The sequence below is a fragment of the Oncorhynchus clarkii genome, chromosome 30, assembly GCF_045791955.1.
Source record: "Oncorhynchus clarkii lewisi isolate Uvic-CL-2024 chromosome 30, UVic_Ocla_1.0, whole genome shotgun sequence".
NCBI classification, from domain to species: domain Eukaryota; kingdom Metazoa; phylum Chordata; class Actinopteri; order Salmoniformes; family Salmonidae; genus Oncorhynchus; species Oncorhynchus clarkii.
In genome coordinates this window covers 144,699-158,288 of record NC_092176.1, presented here as the reverse complement: position 1 = coordinate 158,288, position 13,590 = coordinate 144,699, and the positions used below count along the sequence as shown (strand labels likewise).

Genomic DNA, 13,590 nt, shown 5'->3' with positions numbered 1-13,590 from the left:
AATTATTGCTTTACAAAGCATACGGCAGGGTAGCCTAGTGGTTAGATTGTTGGACTAGTAACCAAAAGGTTGCAAGTTCAAATCCCCAAGCTGACAAGGTACAAATCTGTTGTTCTGCCCCTGAACACTGTTCCTAGGTTGTCATTGAAAATAAGAATGTGTTCTTAATTAACTGACTTGCCTAGTTAAATAAAGGTAAAAAAAAACTAATAATAATAATAAAAAAAAATACAGGACGGGACTCTTATTCTGAAAGATTTCAAAAATCCATGACCCGGAACTACTTAATTATTATTGCCTGCTTCACAGCGGTGGATTCGGTCATAGCTTTAGGGTTGCATACAAACAGAGCTGGAGGAAATGCGAGAGGGGACCAATTAATTCGATTTACAATTCATCGGGTAAGCAACCCTCAAACGAATCACTCGATTGATAATGAAATGCATGGCCTCAGACGACCACTAGTTTCCATGGGAGTTATGAGGGTGCATGGGATATTTGTGTATAAAACTGTTTTGTTGTTTGCATTTAAAATGCATGTCAAACAGACCATATACATTCCCTTCCTTTGTTCGCCTGCGCCGTTTTTGCACACCGATGCGGGGTTTGTATGTACTGCTGGTTCAACATGGCTGACATTGTTAGAATCTAGTCAATCCACCTATTTGGCAATTTAAGCGAATCATTGCTTCAGGATGCACATGTGTTTACAAATGCAATCGCAAGCAAATACTTCCTCCCTTTGACTTTATTTATTATATAAATGGCAATCCTATACGTTCTTGGGTCACTACAGAGAATATTGAGTAGATTTACTTAGCTATAACTGCTCTCCATGTCTGTTAAATAAAAGTATAGTTTGGTCGGGGGCAGTGAGACAGATACACATTGTTTCAATGTTATCTGTAGGTACATTTTTTTTGAAAAACCATGAATGAACTGGGCGGGGCTAATTCTAATCCCAATTGTGTATACATTTTCAGGAATGACAGCCTATTAGGCTAGTGGCAAGGCTCCCACATTTTCTTGATACCCACACCCAAGGTAAAATAAACCACGTTTTTTCCATATCTCTAAGGTCTCATGTATGAAGTGGATGGTTGTGTGAATTTTTTTTACTGCAAAAGTGGTTAAATTGATAGATATTGTGATATTGTGACACATCCCCTTAACATCCCCTTAACTCAAGCAGTGCTAAATGATCCAGTAACACTTTTTATTTTATGTTGTGGCTATTGTAATCTGCTCTAAAGAATACACTCCCCCTAAACTCAAAAAGTGCAGAATAAGGGAGTGGTATACATAAACTCATGTAACCCAATATTGCAAGCTCTGATATTGCTCTAATTTGGAATACAAGTATTCACCTGTCAGCCCTACATGCATAAACAAACAGCATTAGGCTTTCTGAATGCATCTTAGAAAAATAGACCTGTAAACACACAGATACAATAGGTGGAAATATCTATTATATATATATATATATATATCATTTATTTATTTATGATGAATGTAAACTTCACGTTTTGGTAGCTAGCTATTCAATAGAGAACTATCCATGTAAAATGTGCTCTCATTCAGTGCTGTATGGTCATTCAGTGCTGTATGATCCTGCCTGACAAGAACATTCAAACAGAAAGGCTACACGTTTTTTCGTGTTGTGACTATTGTAATTGGCTCTAAGGAAAACAAATGGGCTCAGACATCAAAATACATTTTTGGGGGGTCTAATGTTCCTTAAAGGACTTTGTATCTTTTAGCCCCTAGTATTTCGATTAAGTCATGGGGCCATCACATATTATCTTTATATTTTGCCTCATTCAATGTGCCATCCAAAATTCATTTTTTTCCCCAGAATTGTGTAGTTTACAACACTTGACTATAAAGGCTGGTGTGAATCATTTTTATTCTGAATCCAATATAGCCAACATGATTACACTCCAACACCTTCACCTGCACGTAAGTAGCACTTGTTCATTTTGTATGTATTATTCTGTCTTTAAAAATGGTTTCGTAAGGGTCTTGGTATATCTAACTATGAGTGGCACTGCCATGCCTCTGTGTTTGAATAGCCAAAGCCAACTTCAATGTGTTTGTTTTAATCTCATTCACACACTTACAGCATATCAACAATGGGCAATTCTACAAAATATAATAACAAGCCTTTCACGACACAAACACACAGTAGCGTAACCAAGTTACAGGAAAGCAACCATAATACCACACTCAGCTACTCTAGTAGTGTATACGTACAGCCCTCTTTTACCCACAAAAATTAAGTGTGCAAGGTTGATCCAAAGTCTTTGAGGTCTTCATAAAATGAGTGTGTTTTTAATAAAGGGAGAGGAGACGAAGTAGCCAGTTGTGGTTGTAGTTCTGGGGCCTGATCAGCTTGCACAGCTAACTGGTCCTTCTGGGCAAGCTGCAGCGACATGGGTGGTATCCTTCCTGTATGACTGGCGGGGTATTGGGGCTGTTGGGTGATCAGTTTCCATTTATACGGTTCACTATAGGCAGTCAGCAGATGCAGCTTGCATACCAAAGAGACCCATTGACTAACTGGAATGTTACCCCAGCCTGAATGACAATGGGGATACTCCAGTAGTGGAATGGTTGGTTGTCTGGTTGTGAGGGAAAGTCTGTGAAAGGGCTGTCACAGACTGACTTGCCTTTAGATTAACCGTGCATGGTTGGCATTGATTACGGACTGGGGCACGCCCAGCAGAAGTGGAGAGTGACCAAACCTGTGAGGGGGACCTAGCTAGATATTTGTATTTATTAGGGAACCCCATTAGCTGCTGCCAAGGTAGCAGCTACTCTTCCTGGGTTCCAAACATATCAATGAACTTACATTACATGTGAAACAAAATATAAAACAGTACATCATATAACATTATTACTCCACTACATAGCTACAGTACTAAATGTTTAATACCACCATACAACAATTAGACCATGTGTGCGTATGCATGTGTCTGTACTTTTGTGTGTGTGTCTCTTCACAGTCCCCATTGTTCTATAAGGTGTATTACCAGTTTTTTAAAATCTGATTCTACTGCTTGTATCAGTTACCTGATGTGGAATATAGTTCCATGTAGTCATGGCTTTATGTAGTACAAATCCTAGTATTGGAACAGTTTTAATTCTAAGTGATTGATTTAATATTAGTATGCATAATTTCTGCCTGGGCACACTTTTAAGATGCTGGAACGGTCCACATCTGCCAACAAAACTAGTAATGATTAGAAAAGTCTGACAACCAGGGACTGACTTAGATTTGGGACACCAGGTGGGTGCAATTCATTATCAGGTACAGTAGAACAGAGAACCAGTAGGCTCCGGACCTCATAAGGTAAGAGTTGAATACCTCTGGTGTTGGATAAAGGCAACTCCAAAAGCCTGCAAAGGTTGTGAAATATGAACACCAGAATTTTCAAATGCTTTTGAAAATATAGTATATATTTTTATTTTACAGAAGTTTACTAAGGTTGGTAACAGGCTGATTGGTTGGCTATTTGAGCCAGCCTGAGGGCACACACTTTCTAGTAGGCTTAAATTGAAGATGTGGCAATATCGTCCATTATTATCCTCAGTCAATTTCCATCCAGATTGTCAGACCCCGGTGGCTTGTCGTTGTTTATAGACAACAACAAAAAAATGCACCTATTCCACACTGACATTACGGAATGCAAAAGTTTATTGTCATTCATAATTTGGTCAGATATATTTGGATGTGTGGGTGATTCTCATGAAATCTTGGTTTCAAAGATTTCAAACATGAAATCTTTAAAAAGACATGCATCAACAAATTTCCTTTTTAGGCATTAATAACAAAGTCTGAAGTGTTTGTGAGCATTAGTTTAAAAATATTTACTGACAATTTAACACCTTTTTGAACATATTTTCCAAAACAAGTCCTCTGAAAACGTCAAGACCGTTAGGAAAGCTAATACATTTTTAATTATTTTTTTATTAAGTCATGCACAGTTACTTGAAACTGTGAAATAATATATATTTTTGAATTACATTTTTTATTTAATTTTGACTGATTTCTCTCACAACTTCCGCAATCTACAACCTAATATTTTTTATGTCCGGTTTCAATGAAATATTTTCAAAATGATGTGGCAAGCCTGATGGAACGTAACGTATAGATTCCGCACATGCATTTAAAAGCAAACTACTATTTCTTCCATTCATTAAATTAATATTAAATGAACACCTGTTGCGGTAATGATATATAGATTCGGAAATTAGGTTGATTTCAGTAATGATAATAAGTATACTAAGACTGAGGTATGGTTAAAAACACGATATTTAATATAGAAAATAAATGAGATAATATTGTCACAATCATGGATTCAAGTTCAATCAATTTCAATGTGCAGTGCTTCAAAAGAACATAACATACATTGGCTAAAAACAGAGAACACATAAAAACAACACATACGAGAACATTAGAACAGTACGTCATCGTCACTACACACACTGGCCTGTACAGTGTCCCTTGGGGTTGATGTTTCTATGGCCACAAGTTGGTGCAGCTTCATCTTCAAACCAAAGTTTTCATGTGTTTTGCAAGCACTTGTTTTTCTGTCTGTGACTCTTCGCAGGCCAATCCAAAATGGTTTAAGTTTAAAGAGTTGAAAAGGTTGTCCCTTGGATTCTCAGATAGAAGTCTTCTATGAAGATTTGCCATGGTGTCCGTTAAGGCTCTATTGAGGAATATCTGTCCCTTTTTCCCGATTTCCCCGGATTTCCCATTTATTACAGTGAAGATTTCATTTTGACGAAGGAAGCGGCTAACAAGTTTGCGGATTATTCTTCTCTGGCTGTTATTGGATAATTCTTCTGGACCTCTCTGCCTTCCATGTTGACAATTACCTGCTTCCTCTTGGCCATCACCTCAAGTATTTTCTTTAGGTTGACCATCTCCTTGGTCCTCTCCAGCAGTTTCTCTTCTGTGTCGTGCAACTTTGACCTCAATTTTGATAGTGTTTTCTTGCTTCTGTTCCTCTTTTTGGGTGATTCCTTTGGGTTAGATGTATTCACTGGTCCTGGTGTCTCTTATTTTAGGAGTTGAGTTGATGGCAGGGACATTTACCTGCTGAGGTTAGAATGTCTGTTCTCTTGTCTGCTCTCAACTTGTTCATTTTTCTTCTTGAACATGTTGAAGTGTATCCTCTTCCTTGCTTTATTGTGTTATGTCCAATACAGCTTTTAGATGTTTCTCTTTTCTGTAATACCTTTGAGTTTTCCTGTCACTGGTTTTTCTTCTTTTTATGTGGCTTCTTTGTCAGATCTGGAGTTTTCTTGATTTTGCTTTCGTTTTTGATATCTGGAGATGGAAAGGAACCATGACATGAAATGAGCATGTCTAGAAACATGTGAAAAATCTTACTGTTATGGACACGTCATTCTATAGCAGAGACTGAATGGCTTACTGACTGTGTGTGTGTGTACACATCCTATAGCAGAGACTGAATGGCTTACTGACTGTGTGTGTGTGTACACATCCTATAGTAGAGACTGAATGGCTTACTGACTGTGTGTGTACACATCCTATAGTAGAGACTGAATGGCTTACTGACTGTGTGTGTACACATCCTATAGTAGAGACTGGAAGGCTTACTGACTGTGTGTCTGTGTACACATCCTACAGTAGGGACTGCATGGCTTACAGACTGTGTGTGTGTACACATCCTACAGTAGGGACTGAATGGTTTACTGACTGTGTGTGTGTACACATCCTACAGTAGGGACTGAATGGCTTACTGACTGTGTGTGTGTGTGTACACATCCTATAGTAGGGACTGAATGGTTTACTGACTGTGTGTGTGTGTACACATCCTACAGTAGGGACTGAATGGCTTACTGACTGTGTGTGTACACATCCTACAGTAGGGGCTGAATGGCTTACTGACTGTGTGTGTGTACACATCCTATAGTAGGGACTGAATGGCTTACTGATTCTGTGTGTGTGGGACCGTGCGCATGTGTGGTGGATGTGTGTGCGCGCATGTGTAGACTTCTAAACACTGTAGGGTATTGACTTCCTATAGACAGTGTGAGAGGGCGTAGTCTCCCTATAGACATATATGCTAATTACTCTTGCTGTAACCTCTCCAACCCCTAACATCTTCTCTCGCCTTCCTTCTGTACTCTTCCAGTAGTTCTGGGTTGGTGTAAACTTTTTCTCAGAATTCAGTCTAGCCTTCGCTAAAGCTAACTGTCTGCAATTAAACAGGACATAAAGCAAAATATCAACAGTTAATAAATAATATTTAAATTAATAGTTCATTATATATATTAAAAAATATATAGTCTGTATGATACAATTCTCATTACCAAAACAGAGGTTCTCTCTACCACAAATTGCAGCGGTAAGTGAGAATGGTGTTGCGGAGAATGAGGAAGCTTAGCATGTTTTGCTAACTATAGAGAAGACATGATGGCTAAGCAAATTTTACTCAATGTACATAATTAGACATTAATGAAGTATATTTTCATAGAACATTTTTAATCTAACGTTTTTCTAAATGTGGAAAACTACCTGTATCGGTAATGATAATCAATACTGTCATGTACGCAGTCTGACGTGATTGTTTAACTTTTTAACTGGAGAAATATAAAGAGATCTGCTTACCTGGTAGCCATCTTGAAGGTACTCGCAGATGTGTTGCTTCATTCAAAATCAAACTTTATTTAAAATTCTCAGTCCTTCAAAAATGTTGCGGAGGATGACAACATCAGTCACGGACACTTGATTTTTCCACTTTTTTCATTATTATCATACATGAATATTTAGTTAATACTTTTTCTGTCATTTGAAAACATCTATTAGAACATTATTTATTTTTTCAAAATATTTAAAATTTACTCTGTTTAAATTACAACATGACATGCATTTTTTTATTTTTTATTTCACCTTTATTTAACCAGGTAGGCTAGTTGAGAACAAGTTCTCATTTACAACTGCGACCTGGCCAATATAAAGCATAGCAGTGTGAACAGACAACACAGTTACACATGGAGTAAACAATTAACAAGTCAATAACACAGTAGGAAAAAAGAGAGTCTATATACATTGTGTGCAAAAGGCATGAGGAGGTAGGCGAATAATTACAATTTTGCAGATTAACACTGGAGTGATAAATGATCAGATGGTCATGTACAGGTAGACATACTGGTGTGCAAAAGAGCAGAAAAGTAAATAAATATAAACAGTATGGGGATGAGGTAGGTAAATTGGGTGGGCTATTTACCGATAGACTATGTACAGCTGCAGCGATCGGTTAGCTGCTCAGATAGCAGATGTTTAAAGGTTAGTGAGGGAGATAAAAGTCTCCAACTTCAGCGATTTTTTTGCAATTCGTTCCAGTCACAGGCAGCTGAGAACTGGAACGAAAGGCTGCCAAATGAGGTGTTGGCTTTAGGGATGATCAGTGAGATACACCTGCTGGAGCGCGTGCTACCGGTGGGTGTTGACATCGTGACCAGTGAACTGAGATAAGGCGGAGCTTTACCTAGCATGGACTTGTAGATGACCTGGAGCCAGTGGGTCTGGGGACGAAAATGTAGCGAGGGCCAACCGACTAGAGCATACAGGTCGCAGTGGTGAGTGGTATAAGGTGCTTTAGTAACAAAACGGATGGCACTGTGATAAACTGCATCCAGTTTGCTGAGTAGAGTATTGGAAGCTATTTTGTAGATGACATCGCCGAAGTCGAGGATCGGTAGGATAGTCAGTTTTACTAGGGTAAGTTTGGCGGCGTGAGTGAAGCAGGCTTTGATGCGGAATAGAAAGCCGACTAGATTTAATTTTAGATTGGAGATGTTTGATATGAGTCTTGAAGGAGAGTTTACAGTCTAGCCAGACACCTAGGTACTTATAGATGTCCACATATTCTAGGTCGGAACCATCCAGGGTGGTGATGCTAGTCGGGAGTGCTGGTGCAGGCAGCGAACGGTTGAAAAGCATGCATTTGGTTTTACTAGCGTTTAAGAGCAGTTGGAGGCCACGGAAGGAGTGTTGTATGGCGTTGAAGCTCGTTTGGAGGTTAGATAGCACAGTGTCCAAGAACGGGCCGGAAGTATACAGAATGGTGTCGTCTGCGTAGAGGTGGATCAGGGAATCGCCCGCAGCAAGAGCAACATCATTGATATATACAGAGAAAAGAGTCGTCCCGAGAATTGAACCCTGTGGCACCCCCATAGAGACTGCCAGAGGACCGGACAACATGCCCTCCGATTTGACACACTGAACTCTGTCTGCAAAGTAGTTAGTGAACCAGGCAAGGCATTCATTAGAAAAACCGAGGCTACTGAGTCTGCCGATAAGAATATGGTGATTGACAGAGTCGAAAGCCTTGGCCAGGTCGATGAAGACGGCTGCACAGTACTGTCTTTTATTGATGGCGGTTATGATATCGTTTAGTACCTTGAGCGTGGCTGAGGTGCACCCGTGACCGGCTCGGAAACCAGATTACACAGCGGAGAAGGTACGGTGGGATTCGAGATAGTCAGTGACCTGTTTGTTGACTTGGCTTTCAAAGACCTTAGATAGGCAGGGCAGGATGGATATAGGTCTGTAACAGTTTTGGTCCAGGGTGTCTCCCCCTTTGAAGAGGGGGATGACTGCGGCAGCTTTCCAATCCTTGGGGATCTCAGACGATATGAAAGAGAGTTTGAACAGGCTGGTAAAAGGGGTTGCGACAATGGCGGCGGATAGTTTCAGAAATAGAGGGTCCAGATTGTCAAGCCCAGCTGATTTGTACGGGTCCAGGTTTTGCAGCTCTTTCAGAACATCTGCTATCTGGATTTGGTAAAAGGAGAACCTGGAGAGGCTTGGGCGAGTAGCTGCGGGGGAGGAAGAGCTGTTGGCCGAGGTTGGAGTAGCCAGGAGGAAGGCATGGCCAGCCGTTGAGAAATGCTTGTTGAAGTTTTCGATAATCATGGATTTATCGGTGGTGACCGTGTTACCTAGCCTCAGTGCAGTGGGCAGCTGGGAGGAGGTGCTCTTGTTCTCCATGGACTTTACAGTGTCCCATAACTTTTTGGAGTTAGAGCTACAGGATGCAAATTTATGCCTGAAAAAGCTGGCCTTGGCTTTCCTGACTGACTGCATGTATTGGTTCCTGACTTCCCTGAACAGTTGCATATCGCGGGGACTATTCGATGCTATTGCAGTCCGCCACAGGATGTTTTTGTGCTGGTCGAGGGCAGTCAGGTCTGGAGTGAACCAAGGGCTGTATCTGTTCTTAGTTCTGCATTTTTTGAACGGAGCATGCTTATCTAAAATGGTGAGGAAGTTACTTTTAAAGAATGACCAGGCATCCTTAACTGACGGGATGAGGTCAATATACTTCCAGGATACCCGGGCCAGGTCGATTAGAAAGGAATTAGAAAGAAGTGTTTTAGGGAGCATTTGACAGTGATGAGGGGTGGTCGGTTGACTGCGGATCCGTAGCGGATACAGGCAATGAGGCAGTGATCGCTGAGATCCTGTTTGAAGACAGCGGAGGTGTATGTGGAGGGCCAGTTGGTCAGGATGACGTCTATGAGGGTGCCCTTGTTTACAGATTTAGGGTTGTACCTGGTGGGTTCCTTGATGACTTGTGTGAGATTGAGGGCATCTAGCTTAAATTGTAGGACTTCCGGGGTGTTAAGTATATCCCAGTTTAGGTCACCTAACAGAACAAACTCTGAAGCTAGATGGGGGGCGATCAATTCACAAATGGTGTTCAGGGCACAGCTGGGAGCTGAGGGGGGTCGGTAGCAGGCGGCAACAGTGAGAGACTTATTTCTGGAGAGAGTAATTTTTAAAATTAGTAGTTCGAACTGTTTGGGTATGGACCTGGAAAGTATGACGTTAGTTTGCAGGCTATCTCTGCAGTAGACTGCAACTCCTCCCCGTTGGCAGTTCTATCTTGACGGAAAATGTTATAGTTGGGTATGGAAATCTCCGAATTTTTGGTGGCCTTCCTAAGCCAGGATTCAGACACGGCAAGGACATCAGGGTTAGCAGAGTGTGCTAAAGCAGTGAGTAAATCAAACTTAGGAAGGAGGCTTCTGATGTTGACATGCATGAAACCAAGGCTTTTTCGATCACAGAAGTCAATGAATGAGGGTGCCTGGGGACATGCAGGGCCTGGGTTTACCTCCACATCACCCGCGGAACAGAGGAGGAGTAGTATGAGGGTGCGACTAAAAGCTATCAAAACTGGTCGCCTAGAGCGTTGGTGACAAAGAATAAAAGGAGCAGATTTCTGGGCATGGTAGAATATATTCAGGGCATAATGCGCAGACAGGGGTATGGTGGGGTATGGGTACAGCAGAGGTAATCCCAGGCACTGGGTGATGATAATAGAGGTTGTATCTCTGGACATGCTGGTTGTAATGGGTGAGGTCACTGCATGTGTGGGAGGTGGGACAAAGGAGGTATCAGAGGTATGAAGAGTGGAACTAGGGGCTCCATTGTAAACTCAAACAATGATAACTAACCTAAAAAAACAACAGTATACAAGGCATATTGACATTTGAGAGAGACATACAGCGAGGCATACAGTAATCGCAGGTGTTGATTGGGAGAGCTAGCTAAAACAGCAGGTGAGACAACAACAGCTAATCAGCTAGCACAACAACAGCAGGTAAAATGGCGTTGACTAGGCAGAGAGGGTCGGATTAACTACACACAGAGCCTGAGTGCGGCTGGGGCCGACAGATAAAAACATAAACAAACAGAATGGAGTACCGTGATTAATGGCATCAGCTATGTAGCCAATGATCAGTGTCCAGCTAGCATCAGCTATGTAGCCAAGTTTACAGCAAGGATCCGGTGGAGTATTGGGCTCTAGCCGTGTATTTATTTATTTTTTATTTTACCTTTATTTAACTAGGCAAGTCAGTTAAGAACAAATTCTTATTTTCAATGACGGCCTAGGAACAGTGGGTTAACTGCCTGTTCAGGGGCAGAACGACAGATTTGTACCTTGTCAGCTCGGGGATATGAGTGTGGTTCGGGTGAACAGATGAGTAAGCTGGGAAGTGGGCCTCAGGGATAGCTTCGGTACTGCGTGCAAGCTAGCTGTGAAGATCAGAAGTAGTGGTCCAGGGATTACGGCAGGAATCCGGCATTGTTGTGGAGAGACAGTTATCCAGGCAAAAAAAAAACTGGCTGGCTGTGCAGAAGGTAAAAGCCGCTAGCAGTGGCTAACAATGACTAAATAGCTTGTAGCTAGTTAGCTGGTTAGCTTCTGGAGGGTCTTGAATGTGTTCTAAAAATGTAAAATAATAGCGATTCCGTATCACATTGGGTGAGGCAGGTTACCGGAAGGTATAATCGAATTAAAAATCGAAAAGAGATTGAAAATAAATATGGGTCCGGTGAGTGGTTGGGCTAGTTGGGGACACGGCGATTCAGACAGTTAGCAGGCCTGTGCTAACAAGCTAACAGTTAGTAGGCCGGGGCTAAACAAGCTAGCAGTTAGCAGACCGGGGCTAAACAAGCTAGCTGTCAGTAGACCGGGGCAGGCTAGCAGTTAGCAGGCCGAATTAGCAAGCAATCAGATAGCAAGGGCTAGAAAGTTAGCCTTTGGGGGACGTCGCGATGGGGTTAAGTCTGTTTATGCCTCTTCATTCGGTGAGATCGATAGACCGGTCGTGGGTCCGGATATTGTAGCCTAGGAGTATGCTTCGGTGGTAGCACAGGAGCTCTGGCCGGGCTAGCTTCAAGCTAAGTGGATGGAAACGCTAGCCAGGAGTAGTCATCCGGGGTTGCGGTTAGCTAGTTGTGATGATCCAGATGAAAATGTTCCGTTTGCGGTGGGAATCCGGGGATAAAAATAAAAGGTCCGTTATGCTCTGGTTAGAGTCGCGTTGTTCGAACTGGCGAGAGCTTTCCGAGCTAAAGGTTAGCTGATGACCACTAGCAATGGTTTGCTGACTGATAGCTGGTAGTTAGCTGGCTAGCTTCAGTTGAAGGGTTCCAGATCCGTAGTAAATATAAATACTTTAGAAGAAAAAAAAGAAGATCCACGCTACATTGGGTGAGGCGGGTTGCAGGAGAGTATTTAGATGTTGAGGTTTAGCAAAATATTTTAAAAGATATGCGAAGAAAACTATGTGAAAACGATATATACAAGGGACACGACAGGACAAGACGTCTGACTGCTACGCCATCTTGGATCATTCAGACAAATCAAATCAAATGTATTTATATAGCCCTTCGTACATCAGCTGATATCTCAAAGTGCTGTACAGAAACCCAGCCTAAAACCCCAAACAGCAAGCAATGCAGGTGTAGAAGCATGTTGGCTAGGAAAAACTCCCTAGGAAGAAACCTAGAGAGGAACCAGGCTATGAGCGGTGGCTAGTCCTCTTCTGGCTGTGCCGGGTGGAGATTGTAACAGAACATGGCCAAGATGTTCAAATGTTCATAAATGACCAGCATGGTCAATTAATAATAATCACAGTAGATGTCGAGGGTGCAGCAGGTCAGCACCTCAGGAGTAATTGTCAGTTGGCTTTTCATAGCCGATCATTAAGAGTATCTCTACCACTCCTGCTGTCTCTAGAGAGTTGAAAACAGCAGGTCTGGGACAGGTAGCAGAGCTGGACGAGACAGAGCTGGATGTGTTGCGGTAATGAGAATTTCAGCAGATAATGCAATAAAATACAAAAATAATTCATTCCTATGTTGAAATTACTCTTTGTGCAAGGTAGAGAACACTTATCTTTATTATGATATTTTGTTATATTACTAAATTACATGTTTTATATTTAAAAACATTACTGCCATGGTGTTTTAATGGTTTCATGAGAATTACCCGTGTAGTGTCAGCATTTTTGTTACTGGCATGTCATACCTAAGTTTGCTTATCTTGCCAATGAAAAAGTAATTAAAGTAGTTGGCTATATCAGTGGGTTTTGATGAATGGGCCATCTGATTCAATGAATGATGGCGCTGAGTTTGCCTTTTTCCCAAAATGTAATTTAAGGTGCTCTAACTTTTTACTATCATTCTTTATATCAATTATTTTTTGTTTCATAGTATAGTTTATTTTTATTTAGTTTAGTCACATGATTTCTTATTTGCAGTACGTTTGCCAGTTGGACTTTCAGACTTATTTGTCATACCTTTTGCCTCATCCCTCTCAACCATACAGTTTTTCAAATCTTCATCAATCCAAGGGACAACCTACCGGACAACTAGGACAAGCTCAAACCAAGTTTATTCACCCAATGGGTCAGACTGTTGAACAGACAAAAGACATGTTCCCACCAGAACAAGTATGTATTCCCCACTTTAGGTGATGTCTCCTCCTTTTCTCTAAACATTACATATTTATTGCTAGGCAGGAAGTTTAAGTGATGTGGGTAATAAACTGTTCCTTCTCCCTTAATGTGACCTAACCTCGGCCCCCATTCTTCACTAATCCACAGCTCTCCACCCTTATCAGTGACAACAACCATGTGATTGCCTTTTCCCTTACTTTGTAACATTCTAAGCCCCTGACTCATATTCAACCATAATTGACCCCCATTCCCCCTACAGATAACCATTAACTTCTGGTGTAGCAAGTTTTCCAA

The 13,590-nt window shown here is 41.4% G+C and overlaps 1 protein-coding gene across 2 annotated transcripts in view; it reads left to right on the top strand.

Annotated features, from left to right (window-relative positions):
- Positions 1-305: 305 nt before the first annotated feature.
- LOC139389276 (spindlin-Z-like) overlaps positions 306-13,590 on the top strand; it is a 32,752-nt gene continuing 19,467 nt past the window's right edge. The window contains exons 1-4 of one of the 2 annotated variants that reach the window (XM_071135851.1): positions 306-401; positions 984-1,044; positions 1,925-1,959; positions 13,167-13,290. The gene's annotated coding sequence lies outside the window, so the exon portion shown is untranslated. The remainder of the gene's footprint in view (positions 402-983; positions 1,045-1,924; positions 1,960-13,166; positions 13,291-13,590) is intronic. The other variant, XM_071135850.1, reaches the window with a different exon arrangement.